This window comes from Pristis pectinata, chromosome 3 (assembly GCF_009764475.1).
Source record: "Pristis pectinata isolate sPriPec2 chromosome 3, sPriPec2.1.pri, whole genome shotgun sequence".
Taxonomy (NCBI): domain Eukaryota; kingdom Metazoa; phylum Chordata; class Chondrichthyes; order Rhinopristiformes; family Pristidae; genus Pristis; species Pristis pectinata.
The window spans coordinates 115,393,586-115,409,010 of record NC_067407.1 but is presented as its reverse complement, the minus strand read 5'-3'; the positions used below and the strand labels follow the sequence as shown (position 1 = coordinate 115,409,010).

The 15,425-nt window shown below is 42.3% G+C and overlaps 1 long non-coding RNA gene across 2 annotated transcripts in view; it reads left to right on the top strand.

Moving 5' to 3' along the window:
* LOC127568579 (uncharacterized) overlaps nucleotides 1–15,425 on the top strand; it is a 49,356-nt gene that overhangs the window by 29,910 nt on the left and 4,021 nt on the right. For both annotated transcript variants that reach the window (XR_007956032.1, XR_007956033.1), the window contains exon 2: nucleotides 12,121–12,320. This is a non-coding gene — a long non-coding RNA (uncharacterized LOC127568579). The remainder of the gene's footprint in view (nucleotides 1–12,120; nucleotides 12,321–15,425) is intronic.

Sequence of the window (15,425 nt, the reverse complement as noted above, 5' to 3'; positions counted from 1 at the left end):
CGGCTGTAATGTCTCTGATATTGAACTGGGCCTCAGCCTGCTCGAACCAAACGTGGGGCTGAGTGGCCCAGAAAGTTGGGAGCTTCAGAGAGACCACGCTGTGCGAGTTGCTCGAACTCATGTCTGGTTGCTGAGTCGCAGGTTCCAGATGCCGTCTGGAATGTCGGGGTCACCAATGTGGCCGTACGCTATGCGCTACCGAAGAAACACACGGAGGCAGAGGGTGCTGAACTCAAGACTCTTTACTCCAAGAACAGAAAAGCGCGCGAAACTCTCTACCCATGGGCAAATGCGACCTGCGGGGCGGACGTGACGTCTGATTGTTCTCGGAAGGTCCACCCCACCCGCGGCTCCCAATGGCGGTTCAAGACCCACATGTGCAGGCTGCCACATTATCATCATTTATCATTATCGTAAGGCCTAGATTCACACCTGGCACAAACTGTTCAACCATCGTCAAACAGTTCTGCACAACACTCACTTCCGAACTACATTTATCTTCCAGGACAAGGTGGCAAAACTAAAAGCAGTGGGAAAAGTTGAAGAGAGCCAGACACGCAACTGTGTCATGAACCCTATGGAGGAAGCAGTACAGGCCATTATTGAGACAGCCTTTGCTGCGGCTCAGACCAAGCCAAGACATAGCGGCACAGTGGTGCAGCTAATAGAGCAGCTGCCTCACAGCACCAGTGACCAGATTCAATCCAGGCCTCAGGTATGCTCTGCGTGGAGTTTGCACGTTCTCCGTGTGACAGAGCAGGATTCCCAGTGTTAACAGTTTCCTCTCACATCCCAAGGATGCACAGATTTAATTGGCCACTGTAAATTTCTCCTGGTAGGATCTGGAGAGAATAAAGTGGATTCGTGTAGGATTAGCGTAAATGGGTGACTGATGGTCTGTGTGGATTTGTGGGCCGAAGCATATTTTTGTGTGCTGTATCTGTCTACAGCTTGATGGCTCTAAAACCATTGCAGTGATTTTGAATCCTCCTTCTCACTTTGTAAGACAGGATATGAGACCAGATGTATATAATGACTACTTATCGAAATGATGCACGAAAATTAATAGAGCCTGGACTAGATAATTCAGAGATATTAAGTGCAGCTTTCAGTGAAGAGTTCAACAAATGAAGAGACAAGAGATACTTAGTCAATTACTTTTACAACTGTATATTTCAAATATGTAATTAATATCTTGTATTTTTTTTTAAATAGAAGCATCATAACATATAGAAAGGTAGAAGTGCATCTTTAAGGACTGAATATGCCATGTGTACCTTTAATACATTGTTCCAGGAGTCCTTGCTGTTTATTTGAGAGATTGCTTCATTAAAAGATGTTGTGTTGATAGCTCGATATTTGCTTATTTGCTAATTCATGCAGTAACATGAAAGAGCCTACAAATACAGCACTTTATGCAGTTTTCATTTCAGATACTCAAGAACTCTGTCCTCACCAGGAAATGGACGAATTGCAATTGACAGTGATGTTAAAGATAAATTACCATCAATCTTTCACTTGCAGCCACAAGCTCAGTTACTCACATTGCTGACACACGCTGGCATGAGTAGTCCACGATCAAGACATGGACAAAGCCAAAGCCAGTACCAGCTTACTACAGAGTGAAACTGCACACAGATTCTGCTGCAAAGGACTCAGATGAGAACATTGATTGCACAGACCACAGGGAAGATTGATGGCTATGCACAATGAAATGCAGGGTGTATAGACTGAAGTGCCTGGAAACCTGCGCTTAATGTCAAGGCATGTGGAGGAAGCCAGCTTTAACCTGGCATTGGGTTTTGTGCAGGGCATAGGACTGATTTTTTGCATCATGTAAGCAAAAGCCAATGCTGTTCACATACCTATCGACTCAAGCCTAATGTAGGTCCCTTGGCCAACTTTGCAGCTTCCACTGCAGTGTAAACCATACAAACAGCTGTGGATTGCCGTGTGCAAAGGGGTTGCAGGTTTTTATAGTATTCTAGCAATCTGTCGTCCAATAGGTTAGCAAGTTTCCTGAGGGGCTGCCCCAAGGGTAGGGGCATGTGCTCTATGGGCCACCCTTTGGGCCTCTCCAATCCAAGGTCTTTGCAGCCTCCTCTCTGCCGACTGACCTGGTCATGATGGAAAACTATCACAAATCTTGTCATTGTTCCTCCAAAGGTCCTCCGGCACAAGCCAGGCATGTTGTTGCCACACATCAAAGCTCTGCCCTGATTTTAAGTGGGAAGCTAATTCTCATTCTATGCCTGGGTTGTGCCCTGGAGTCAAAAGCCATGAGTTCAGCCCTATGGTCTACCATGGTGGCCCAAGTCTGACTGACATAGGTGACTGGAGTGGAGTTATCCCAGCTGTTGATAGGATACTGAGCACTGACCTGCATGATCCACTGCCTTAGCTCATTGACTAACTGGATGCTAAGGCAGTGGAATCCTTTTCACTTCCACCAAAGGGAAGAGTTGACATAAGACACCCACAAAGTGACGTATGCAGACATCAGCGCCCCAGCAAAGACATCAGCTCCCCCTTTCCACCCACTGAGGTAATGTCATGTAATTATCTTTTCCTGAATAGCGACCTCCCTTATGCAACAGATAATGGGAACTTGCAATTTATTGCAAAAATCTTCAGCTCCAGTCTCAAGTGAGGCAAATGAATTACAATCATCTTGACAGCCACTGACAATGCTGGACTCTAAGGCTGGACTTGTGTCTTGCTAACACATTGTTCCTTGCTGGGGTTCATGTAAGAGAATAGATCCTTGAACACACTGGGCAGAAGTGGCTTCCTATTGATAATTCTACCACCTCTCATTCACCCTCTTCACCTTCTCTGCCTGCCTTCTGTGTGACCTCTCAGTCATCCTGCAGTGAGGGGAATGTCAATTGACACACCCACATCTGGGGACAATGGCATAGGGCAGGCACTGTAGTGCAGCGGTTAGCATCACGCTTTACAGCACCAGAGACTCGGGTTCAATTCCGGCCACTGTCTGTAAGAAGTTTGTATGTTCTCCCCGTGTCTGTGTGGGTTTCTGCCGGGTGCTCCGGTTTCCTCCCACGTTCCAAAGACGTATGGGTTAGGAAGTTGTGGGCATACTACTTTGGCGCTGGAAGCGTGGCGACATTTGCGGGATGCCCCCAGAACACTCTACGCAAAAGATGCATTTCACTCTGTGTTTCGATGTACATGTGACTAATAAAGATATCTTATCTTATCTTATCTTGTCTTGTCTTATCTTATCTTATCTTATCTTATCTTATCTTATCTTACTTGGCTTGTGCAAAACCCATGAAGCCAAGGAAAAGCTTTCCATTACATGCCACACTGCTCCCAAAACAACTTTACAACTTGATAACAATATAGAGAGCATTTGTAGAATCAAAAGCAGCAGCCAGGAATTGTACAGCTAATGCTGGATAAGCCACTAAAATTGTATTGTTGGAGAGTCCTTCCTATTGCTGAACATGCGTTGCAGAAGATAAGGGAAGGCCATGAGCTGGAATCAACATTGCAATTAAATGATATCATGTACAGTCTTCCCTGGTGAATATTCACCATGTATATGGACATCGCAGTAACTGGAGTGAGTGCAGAGGAGATTCACCAGGATGTTGCCCAGGATAGAACATTTCAGTTATGATGAGAGAATGGATAGGCTGGCTTTGTTTTCCTTGGAGCAGAGGAAGCTGTGTGGGGATCTGATGGAGATACGCAAAATTGTAAGAAGCCCAGATAGGATAGAGAGTAAAAACTCTTCCCCATGGCAGGCTGTCTAAGACCAGAGGGCATAAGTTTGTGAGGAGTAAGAGGTCTAAAGGGGATGATACGAGGATGGTGGGATTTGAGGGTGGTGGAGACAGATTCTCTCAGAAAATTTAAGCAGCATCCGGACAAACGTTTGAATTGCCGTAGAAGGCTATGGATAAAGTGCTGGTTAATGGGATTGGCATAGATAGTTAATTGATAGTTGGTAAAGACATGGAGGGCCAAAGGGCCTTCTTCTGTGGTATATGACTCTATAACTCTATCTATGACTCTACATGGCATCCAGAATGATTCACCTCACCCTTGTAGTGGTCAAAAAGCACAAATGATCCCAATTTCTCAGTGACTGTATGCAATGCACAGCAAATTCCTTTCTCTTCCAATTCACCAAGTTACTTTGGTACAATCTAGTGAAATAGTGTTTTTGACCATTGTCAAACCAATTTCTCATAACACAACTCTTCACATTTATAATATTGTCTGTCATGTAGTATAAATGCAATGCACAATTTAAGATTGATTCTAGAGCTTACCTGACTGCTCAGAAGGTCATTGGAGGTATAAGAACAATAAAAAAAAACGAGGAGGAGGCTATATGCACCCTCTGACAATCAATAATACTTGGCCTCATGTCCATTTCCATTCAATCCCATTATACTTTGGTTTCCAGGGAGTAAAACAATCTTTCTTGGCCTTATGTTGTAGCCCGCAAGTGCAGAGCATTCCAAAGAACTGTTGTATGAGGACACTTATTTTCAGTTCTTGTTGATTGATCCACTGTTTTGAGTCTATACTCTCCAGTTCTTCACTCTGCAGTCCAAGGAAGCTAATTCTCATTATCTGATAGAATGTGTGGTTAGTATCGAGCAGTACAGGTCCAGAAGGTACCAGCTTCATTTTGATTTAGCTGAGATCGTTCATCTTCCCGAACAGAATGGTATGGCTCTTCATTGGAAAAGTTGTCTGGACCAAATTTCAGAAAACCCTGACCATCCTTGAAAATAATTGTATCAACTTCAAGGATCTTTCAAGAGAACTCAGTTCTTGGAGCAAAACAATTGCAGATTCTGGAATTGTGAAACTTAAAGAACTTAAAGATCCTTCAGTTGAAGAAAAGGTTTGTAAAGCAGAAATGCTGCACTTACCACAGCACAATATTTATATTCAATTTTTAGTAAAACTACAAGACAAACATTTTAAACTTGTAATGGAGAAGATGTGGTGTTTCCTCCATTTATCTCAGTGAATCCACATGAAAGACATTCAGCCAGAAAAATTGAAATTTTTAACAACTGAAAGGAAAGAAAACTCTCCTTTGAAGTCACCAGAAGCCCAAATTTAACTGCCCTCCCCACCAGAAAGAAGGCAGTTAAAATAATGGGAGTCACTTGCCCCCATTGAGCATGTACCCTCAATCCCAGTCCAAATAAGAACCCACTCACTTGAGCAGGTGAGCAAGGTAGAAACTAGAAGGAACTGGGCTCCTGTTCTGAGTGTGTAGATTGTGTCCAAATTTGTCATCAGTTCCTGGTCTGGAAAATCAGTTAGAGACCTGATCTGTTGGGGCTGGAGTGATGGTGCTTGTATTTAGATCCCATCTCTCATAAGGTAAAACCAGCTGGATTCAGAATAAGAAGATGCCAAAATAGTTAAGTTTGACATTTATTTTCCAGATTTCCCTCAGATCAGAGGAGGTGAAAGTGTTCCTCTGGAGTTCTCAAGGAAGCATTGGGCTTCTCTTGCGCTAGTCTACTCCCCACAAACCATTCCCCCCTCCCCACTCACACCATGACAACTTCTCAAACAAAGACCTAACACTCAGATTCCCCCCATCCTCCTCAGTTTTGTCCAGGTGTCTGTGACATGTATTGTAAGCACAATGCAATGAACTGTCAAAAGAGACCAGCTACAACTTATGGTAGTAAGTGGCTTGTCTTGGAATTAGATTTCTCCCTCCTCTGGCATGTTAAAACTATGAAATGCACAGCAATGAAATCGGGCAAAAAACATGTTAAAACGGCACTATGGCAGTTGGCACGCAGAGTCATGTGCTGAAACAGGACTTGTGCAGTTCCCATCGGCAGCTGCATGAAGAGCTCACAGCTGCCATGCCATTGCCATGCTGATTGCTAAGAAAATCTTCAGGCCATAGAGAAGCTCCCTCCATGGAAGCCACAGAGCAGCTGCATTGAAGGCTGCCATGGAGGTGAGGCAAAATGTGAGAGATAGGAAAAGAACAATTTCCTCTGTGTGGGCACTGCTCCATGCAATGGGTCTGTTGACTGCCCTCACACCACTGTGAGGTGTGGGATGATGAAGGGGGCAGAGAATGCACGTGCAGCTGTGATGTGATTTGTAAAATAAGGTTGCGAACAGGAAAGGGAAAACCAGTTTCCATTATCGTAAGCACTGAAAACTAAGGCTGGCAGATGGTGTGTGCAAGAGAGTAATGTCACAGTGCAGGCACTTTATGTCTGACTACCAATCTTGTGCAATGTGCTCCAATTTATGTTAGTAAGAGAGGACACATGCAGTGTATCATTAGATGCATGACTGATGCCAGGAAAATCTCAGTGTGCCTGTGGGAATCACACACAGAAGTGCATGGATCAATTTCTTGATGGGCACAATTTCACCTAGATCAGTTCACGCAATCAATCCTTTGAGTTAAACCACTTTTATGTGCCATTTATGCATGAAAAATGTGTGCAGATTGATCCAAATTTCTAGGCTTGCATTGACTAATCTTTCTTTTTGAATCAATATTATTACATCACGCAAATATTGATTTTTGATTTGGGAGAAATGGAGCTTTGATGAATTGGCTAACTCTGTGAAAATCATAATGGATTAGTGTATTTTATTACCTAACAGAGCATGATGGCACCATGTAGCACAATATTTATGATCACCATACATCTGAATTTCTGTGAGAAGTTACTTGATAATGAAAGCTGGAGAAGTGCAACGTGGATTGCGAAGTCTGTATTTTTCTTTCCAAGTCTTATGTGCATCTGGCACTAATGCACAAAGCCAGGCAGATATGCCCTGTGGCAATTAATGTGGCAGACCTGTAATTTTTAAGCGTGCCGGCATAACCCCTTTGTTGTCACAGTCCCTTCATGCGGAAGCTGTTCTTCAGAACACATGCAAGTCCTGTTTTCCCCTTTAGTTAAAGGCAACCTAAATGAGCAGGTCCCCTGCCAAAGTCTGGATGTGGGAACTAGCCTCTGGTATATTCTCTTCAAGTTAAAGATATCCCTTGGATCAATCTCCCTTGGACATCCAAACCCTAACCCCAGTGACAACTCACACCCAAAACCAGATTGCAAACCCAACTCTTGAATTTCATCTTCTTCCTAAGCTATTTTTCCCTCATGACCAACACGATTTCCCATACTCTCCCGCACCGGTTACCCCACCACTTTCTCTCTCCCACCACTCTCACATGACTGGGGCCTGTGAACTACCTATTTTCCTTTGCACACTCTATTTCGTGCCTTAGGACTATAAAATAATTTCTATACCTATTTATTTACCTAAAAGACCCTCTTCATTGAACAAATAATTGGTTAACACAAAATTGTATCATGTCATTGTAACACTTGCAGCATGTTTACCAAATTCCATGTGCATTATCTTCACTTCAGGCATCAGTTATATAACTAAGGGAAACCAGACCTCAGTGGTGAAGTACTTGTCATTCTTCACTGGTAGCACAACTGGTAGTACAACTGGTAGTACACTGGTACACAAGCACGGTAGTGTAGTGGTTAGCGTTATGCTATTACAGTGACAGCAACCGGGGTTCAATCCCGGCCGCTGTCTGTAAGGAGTTTGTACGTTCTCCCTGTGTTTGCGTGGGTTTCCTCCTGGTGCTCCGGTTTCCTCCCACATTCCAAAGACGTACGAGTTAGGAAGTTGTGAGCATGTTATGTTGGCGCCAGAAGCGTGGCAACACTTGTGGGCTGCCCCCAGAACACTCTGCACAAAAGATGCATTTCACTGTGTGTTTTGATGTACATGTGACTAATAAAGAAATCTCATCTCATCTTAAAAGAATCAAAACTAACATGAGTAATTTGTTTTATGCAACAAGTGCTTAGGATGTGGGATGCATTACCAAGCATATTAATGGAGGCAGATACAATTACTGCATTCAAAAGGGAGCTGGATACATTTTGAAAAGAAGGAATTGTAGGGCTATGCGGAGAGGGTAACAGAGTGAGAGTACCTGGGTTCTCTAACATAAGGACAACATAAACTCGACAGGCTGAATGACCTGCTTCTGTGCTAAAGCCAATCTGCGAATTCTGTGATTCATATTTATTTATAAAAACACATTTAATGGTATTTTTCCATACAGAGCTCACAGTGTTCATTTATTAAGCCAGCTTCAGTTTCCATAACATTTTTGTCTCACTAGAAAACAAGAGTGAGATGATTCGGTGCAGACTGATACCTATTGAACTTATGAAGAAATAATCAAATCGTTGTTTAAGGGACCAGTTTTGAACTGTGAACTGGGTCATCAATTATGCTATTTTCTCCAACATTCCCAGTAAAGAAAGCATGCCTGATCAAATTAGCAGATAAACCATCAAAGTGATTTTCCCAGAAGAATTAAAATGGAAATACTGTATATCTTCCGGAATGGAGTCAGCATTGAAAATAGTGAAGATAGTGGAATGATCATTTATTTTAATTTGAAGGAAGATGTGTTTCTTATTAAACCATAATTCAAGCCTCTCCAGCATGAAATGCACTACACATTACCTTTTGTCCAGTTTCAATGGCATGGTAATGCTCAGCAAGTGGTGCTAATGCATCGGGTTTGAATTCTATGCATTAATTTCCTTTGAACCTATGAGTGGCTGCTGATATCCAGGATAAGACCACCTTGCAGGGAATAAATTTACAATGCCTGGAATGTTGCTTACGTTCAACATAAATGAAAAAGCAAATTGTGTGTTAGATTTTGGATGTTTGAAAATTTTAACATCCCAGTAAAAGGATAAAAATTCAAAGAAAACTGCAATGAATGCCGAAGAGACTAAAGTTCACTGATATACTTACTAATTATGTTGGAAATTCTTTCTTTTTCAATCTTTTTATTGATTTTCAAATTAATACAGAATAATACATATAACATCGGTAATTATATACGTAATACAAAGAGATCGGGAGGACAATCATGACATATATAGTCATAAAGAATAAAAAATATATATTCTAAGCCCCACGGTTTCTTAGTAAACGAACATATTACGAAAAAAATCAGAACGAGAAAGACAAAGATTTATTATATAAAAAAACCCAAATTGAAAAAAAAAGTTATAAGTAATAAAACGAAACAAACTAGAAATAAATTTCAGAAGAAATAAAAACTGGACTGACATTTCTTGATAAACAAAGAGCATTATTATGTCGTCAACTCCACTCCTCTAAGTTCAAAGATTATTGAAAAGGGATCTATATCATATGAAAATATTGAATGAATGGACTCAAACTTCCTCAAATTTAAGCGAAGAATCCACAGTGCCACTCCTAATTTTTTCTAAGTTTAAACATGATATAGTTTGAGAAAACTATTGAAAAGTAATGGGAGATTATGTTGGAAATTTATCAGAATTATCTACCACTTACTGTTCAACATTCATCTCCCAGATATTGATGGATGCTCTAATTTCCCCTTCAAAATGTGTTCTTATTTACTTCTTGTTTACTCACATAACCTTCTATTCAAGAAGAAACTGTGAAATAAATGAAGGTTTCTTAACTGAGAGAGTCAAATGAAGTAGAATCAGATTACTTGGCTCCAAACAGCAATGCCACCAAGATAGCTGGTCATGATATTATGAAACCTTAGTTGTTATTATTGTTGACTGCAGATATTCTCCTCCACATTAATCACAGCCTTAATCCAGCTCAGTGCTGTGTTGCATTGTCATTCATGACATTGTGCCCAGAGCAAGACATTTAATACATCACGTCTCCATAAACGCTTAACATACTGCGATCTCAGGTCAGATCAAGGGCACAAACTTAAAATGGGAACTAAATCATTCAGGAGTGAAATCATGAAGTACGAAAGGGTTGCGGAATTTGGAATTCTCTCTGGCGAAGTAATTTGAACTTTCAAGACTGAATATAATGGACTTTTGTAAAGTAGCGGCATCATTGGAAATGGAAGAGAGTAGAGATACAAATTCAACATGAGCTATTTGAACATCAGACGGGCTTGAGGGGCTATCTAGCTTATTCCTTCCTGTTCCTTTACCTTTACCTGGTCTATGATTAAGGATGGCAATATCATTCTCAAACCTGAATAAGCAACTCAGTACAACAGAATGCTGGTGATATCCTCAAAAATCCACTGTGGTTAATCATCCCAGACACCACAAATCGATCCTCTCTTTGATCAAGTGTTCAATTATTCTTGCCTTGAGTTGGGATCACATAGCAACATCATATTAGCAGAGCACATTTCTTATGTTATACTAATATTATGCTATGCTATTATTATATTACGTTTATGCTATGTTATGTTATGCAAGCTCATTTCGATGACAAATGGAATACTGGTAGCACTCTGTTTCTCTCCTCTAGAATGGTGCTTGACCTAATCAGTGTTTCTAGCATTTTCTGTTTTTGTTTCTGCTTTTCAGCATCTGCATATTTTTGTTCCAATCAATGAAAAACAAAATGTAAGCACGAGGAATGACTGTGATGTTCACTAAGTCCACAATGCTGCTGCAGAAGTCCTCGGTGCATTACTGTCTTGGAAATTCACAGTGGCTTCTAACAATGTGGAAGTACCGGCCTGGATGTCACTCCCAGGTTTGTGTGGTCAGCAGACAGCACAAGGCACATAAAGGTTGAAGCCTTCACAGTGCTTGTGTGGCCTACTTCAGCCTTCCTTAGGGAGACCCTAACTGAGCAAGTAGCAGCCTGTGGAATGCTGCCCTAGGAACCTACCTCTGGTAGACCCCCTTTAAGTAATGTGCTTATGTTGTACCCCCTCAGTCCCTATTCTGCAACACACCTTTCTCTCATTCATGCATTGAGGCACTGGAGAACAGCTGGTTATTTGAACCTGCACCGGGTAAAGCAGCATTTCTCCACAGTAGTGCCTACTCCCCACAGGCGGCAGATTAACTCCAGAGTGTCTATGGAATATTCTATCCTAAATATTGTTGCAATGTGTGCACAGAGTACAAGCAGTCATGATACAATTTTTAAAGTGATACTAACCAACATTACACAAGCTACAAATAGTACAGAAAAGCGCTTGGGCTTCGTGTGCTAGTGTACTTCCTAGCGAGTAACGCACCACATCTCAACAGTTTAACACGCTCAAGCTGATGCCATTTAATTTCTCAGCACGTGTCCTGATGACAGATTCCACAGCTGGAATTAGACTGAACAGATGGAGTTATCTGGCCACCACTTAACTTTCTTTTTAAACACTGGAGAGAAATTAGCAGTTATCCAGTCCCAGTTACTGAACCTGGAGAGCTCTAGTAAACCATGACTAATGCATCCGTAATATTCTCCTTTTTCATAACCTTGGGTGGAAATTATCCAGTCCTGGAAATTCATCCATATTAAGGTTTGAATGGACTGCCAACTTTTCAAAATCCAGTCTAACACATGTAGAATGGTCAATTGACCAAGATGTCCAAAGGCTGATGTTACCTGGAGCACCTCACAAGCGACTCCAAGGGTTATTTTGGCTGAAGGATAAAGACAAGCACTAAATGGATACAGTATTCACGAAGATAGGCTGTTCTGGAATTCTGGATTTAGCACAAAGTGACCGCGTGGAGGTGCTAACCAAAAACCTGAGGACTGAAATTTGTCATGCGCACAAGTCAGTGGATCCAGTAATATTGGTTTATTGTTGTCACTTGTACCGAGATACAGTGAAAAACTCGTCTTGCATACCATTCGTACAGATCAATTCATTACACAGTGCATTGAGGTAGTACAGAATGCATTGAGGTAGTACAGGGTAAGAACAATAACAGAATATAGAGCAAGGTGTCACAGCTACAGGGAAGTGCATTGCAAGTAGATTGTGAGGTCAAGAGTCCATCTCATCCATTCTTGGAGGTTGGAAGATCGCCAGCCCTGTAAGAAGATTTAAAAGAACATTATTAGTAATATTAAGTGACATAAAATTTAAATTTAAAAGTGTAGAACGATTATAATAAAAGTAATGAGTAGGTCTGCAGAGAGCAGCTTGCAATGAGTCGCCATGTTCTGGTTGTGAACACAATAAATGGGTGAAGCTCCACCAGGCGTTAAACAAATTTGACCAAAGAGGTATTTCTCCCTCCCTTACAGGTTTAACACCCAAGAGGTGACCAGATGCAACTTTCAAGGAACAGAATGTGAGGCTCCTTGAACCCACTTCTACCAATGACGTACATGGCTTTCAGTGGATTGCAGCACAACTCAAGGTTTAATACCATGGAACCCAAAGGTTCTCACATGCAGTATTGGAGCTCCGAGTGTTGGAGGACAAACGTCCTGAACAAGCAAGTGTAAGGAAGTTTTGCTGCAATTGTACATCAGTTTATAGGGACAATACCTGGCAGCATTATGGTCCTTTCATCTAAGGAAGGATACATTTGCCTTGCCGCCGTTGCAACTTTGACTTATTTGACTGAGCTGCTGCTATACTCATTCAGGTTTAAAAGAATGAGAAGTGATCTCTTTGAAACATTCATTAATTCTCAGAGAAATCGACAAGAGTAGATGCTGAGAGGCAATTTGCTTTGGTTGGAAAATCTACAACTGGGGGACATCGTGACAGGATAAAGTTTGGTCATTTAGTACTGGGATAAAGAGAAATGTCTCTATTCAGAGAGCTGTGTATCTTTGGAATTCCCTCTGCCAGAGGGCTTTGGATGCTCTATAGATGCTGAGATCTATCGTATTTGGACACTAAGGGAATCAATGGATATGCGCTTGAGGTTGGACTCAATAGATGATTAGCCATCAACTTATTAAATTTCAGAGTCATAGAGTCATACAGCAGGGAAACAGGCCCTTCAGCCCAACTCACCCATGCCGACTGTGTTGCCCAGTGAGCTTGTCCTATCTGCCTGCATTTGGCCCATAGCCTTCTGAACCTCTCCTATCCATGTACTTATCTAGATGGCTTTTAAATGTTGCTAATGTGCCTGCCTCAACCACTATTTCTGGCAACTCATTCTAAATATGCACCACCTTTTATGTGAAGAAGCTGCTCCTGATGTCCATTTCAAATGCCTCACCTCTGATCTTAAACCTATGGTCTCTTGTTTTTAGCACCCCCTCCCTGGGAAAAAGACTGTGTGTTTTCACCCTGTCTATGCTCCTCACAATCTTATATATATCTATGAGGTCACCTCTCAATCTCCCATGTTCCAGGGAATAAAGTCCTAGTCTACGCAACCTCTCCTTGTAACTCAGGGCCCCAAGTCCAGGTAACATCTTGGTAAATCTTTTCTGCACTCTTTCTAGTTTAATAACATCTTTCCTATAACAGGACAACCAAAACTGTACACGATACTCCAAGTGAAGCCTCACCGATGTCTTTTATAACTGCAACATTACTTCCCAACACCTATACTCATTGCTCTGGCTGATGAAGGCCAGCGTACCCAATGCCTTCTGCACCACTCTATCTACCTGTGCTACCACTTTCATTGAACAATGCAATTGCACTCCTAGGTCCCTCTGTTCCGTAACACTCCCCAGGGCCCAAGCATTCACTGTATAAGTCCTACCCTGGTTTGATCTCCCAAAATGTAATACCTTACACTTATCCAGATTGAAAGCCATTTGCCAGTCCTCAGCCCACATACCCAGCTGATCAAGATACCCCTGTAATTTTTCATAATCTTCTACACTATCTATAACCCCACCTATTTTAGTGTCATCTGCAAACTTACGAACCATGCCTTGTACATTCACATCTAAATTGTTTATATAAATTACAAACAACAAAGGTCCCAGCGCCGACCCCTGTGGCACAGCTCTAGACACAGGCCTCCGGTCTGAGAAACAACCCTCGACCATCACCCTCTGCCTCCTACCACTGAGCCAGTTATGAATCCAATCCACTATCTTGCCCTGGATCCCATGCGATCTGACCTTCCACATTAGCCTGCCATTAGGAACCTTATCAAAGGCCTTATTAAAGTCCATGTAGACAACATCCAGTGCCCTCTCGGTTACCTCCTCAAAGAACTCCGAGAGATTTGTCAGACACAACTTCCCATGCACAAAGCCATGCTGACTGTCCCAAATCAAAGCTGACTTGAGAGGCTGCACAGTCTCCTCCTGCTTCTTGTGTTCTCCCTTCACTAGCCCACCCTACTTTTCCCCTTGTTCTACTCTCCTGCACCAGGTTGTGTTTTCTTCCCACTCCTCATCCAGACCAAATGCAGACCTTAGCAAGATAACGTTGACTAGGCAATCTCTTTTCCTTGGTGACTCCCGTAATGTGAAATAGCACATTACTTAGAGAAACAAAGGACTGCAGATGCTGGAATCTAGACGAAAAACACAATGATGCTGGAGGAATTCAGAAGGCCAGGCAGCATCTGTGGAGGAAAGCAGGTGGTCAACATTTTGGGCCAGGACCCTGGCAGAGTCTTGAAGAAGTGTCCTGACCCAAAACGACTGCCTGCTTTTCTCCACAGATGCTGCCTTTCCTGCTGAATTCCTCCAGCATCATAGCACATTACTTATTTTAGGTTAAGTCTTCAGAGGATACCTGTAATAAATATATTTTTGAGTGTTGGTGAAGTCTTGTAAAGATCATGGAGTTACACAGCACAGAAACAGGTCCTGCAGCCCGCCAAGTCCACACCAACCATCTAGCACCCACCTACACTAATCTCACTTTATTCTTCCCCACAATCTCATCAAATCTCCCCCCATCCCCAGCTTCTCATGGAGTTATAGAGCACAGAAACAGGACTTTTGGCCCAATTTGTCCATGCTGACCAAAATGTCTTCCTGAGCTAGTCCCATTTGCTTGCATTTAGCCCATATTCCTCAAAACCTTTCCTATCCATGTACCTGTCCAAATGCCTTTTAAACGTTGTAATTGTACCCACCTCTACCACTTCTTCTGGTAGCTCGTTTCATATACCCACCACCCTCTGTGTGAAAAACTTGCCCCACAGTTCCCCTTTAAATCCATACCCTGGAAAAAAGATTGACAATTCATCTTATCTATACCTCTCATGTTTATACAAACCTCTGTAAGGTTGCCCCTCAGCCTTCAACGCTCCAGGGAGAATAGTCGCAGCCTATCCAGTCTCTCCTTATAACTCAAACCCCCCAGTCCCAACAGCATCTTTCTGAATCTTTTCTGCACCCTCTCTAGCTTAATCACATCCTTCCTGTAGTATGGCGAACAGAACTGCACACAATACTCCAGGGACAGTCTCACCAGCATCTTATACAGCCGTAACGTGATATCCCAACTCTTGTACTCAGTGCTCCGTCAGATGAAGGCAAGCATGTCATATGCCTTCTTCATATCTTGTTTACCTGTTTCACCACTTTCAGGTAATTATGTACATGTACCCCTTGGTCTTTCTGTTCTACAACACTCCTCAGGGCCCTGCCATTTACTGTGTCTGTCCTGC